Source organism: Phytophthora parasitica (assembly GCF_000247585.1).
Source record: "Phytophthora parasitica INRA-310 unplaced genomic scaffold supercont2.4, whole genome shotgun sequence".
NCBI lineage: Eukaryota > Oomycota > Peronosporomycetes > Peronosporales > Peronosporaceae > Phytophthora > Phytophthora nicotianae.
This window is the reverse complement of record NW_008648990.1, coordinates 2,222,739-2,224,095: the sequence shown is the minus strand read 5'-3', so window position 1 is coordinate 2,224,095 and position 1,357 is coordinate 2,222,739.

Here is a 1,357-nt window from a genome sequence, read left to right as displayed (position 1 = left end):
CTCGGTGGATGATATAAGACTATTCCATTTGAGTCACCACAGTCTGCTGGGGGTAGTAAACTCGCTTGCGTTTGTAGCAGATGAAGATCCCCACTAACCTAACAAGTTGTAATCTTACTAGGTTTTGATCAACTTTTTTTAAAGTGACAATGCATTTGGAATTACACGTAAAACCTTTAAGTTTAAGAATTAAGTATAAGTCAAAGAATGGTTTTAATACATACACAATTAAAAAAAAGTACAGATAAAGATTAAAAATAAAGATCTAAAGTTTCTGGTACATGTCATGTACTTATATGTAAAATCCAGACATTCACCGTGCTAGCACGGCTTTAGTGTTTGAGAACTCCGGAGCCGACATGGCTTGGGATGATATGTTCCGAAACAGAACACAGTTTCTGCTTCTTGCGTGGGACCGCAAATCCAGGCCTCTACCTCGCAATCGACATGCAGGTTCGGCACATGTGTAAGTGGCATCGGGCTTATTGGGAGAGACTTCACTGGATCGAAATGGACCACAACAATCCCACCCGTTAGGCTCTGTATGGACTACTCCGCAGAAATCATGTTCGTCATTTCAGGCGGAGCTCGTTAACGCGACCCAGGAAAGCATAGCTGAGTGGGCATTTGGACGCGGAGAAGAATTTTGCTCGGGCAGTCATGGGAACTGCCTCGTAGCCAATCGTCATATCAAGAGTCATGAACCACATCGTAGCAGAGAAGTTGCTCATCGATGAGAGTGTGGCGGGGTGGTTGTCACCAAATCGCGTTGCGATCCACTCAGACACACAGTACTCTGGACTGTCGACTAACGGAGGGGGTACTCCGATAACCGTGGGGTTGCTGAGGGATCACCTTGTGTACCCGTAGGTGGGACTCTGGTGGACTTGATGGGAAGGTTGGCCTGGTCTGATTTTGTCTTGGCGGGACGCAAGATGGTTGGGTTTCGTAGCGTGGGATACTCTTCAGGCTACGCGCCAGGTAGGTTGTCGACCTTGATCGACTTGGGGTGTAGTTGTTCCTGTGCAGGGGGTTCCTTGTTCCTTTACTTGCGAGGCTTGACCGCTTCCTATAGCGGGCGAGTTGAGGGCAGTTGATACGTCGACAGTAGATCAGCTCCTTACGGTACATCGCGTATCGAAATGATTGCATTATTTCGATTTACTCAGACGATTGCGCAATCTTCGCAGCTGATGGTGTAATCACTTGACGCGCCGTCGTCAACGACGAGGCCCGAGCCTGGATCGCGTCAAATTCCATCAATTAGTCCCTCACACCCAGAAGTCAACTGTCGCGCCAACACAATCGTCCCCTGAGTGAGAGTCCACAGGACAAACTGTCGCACTTCACTCACCGG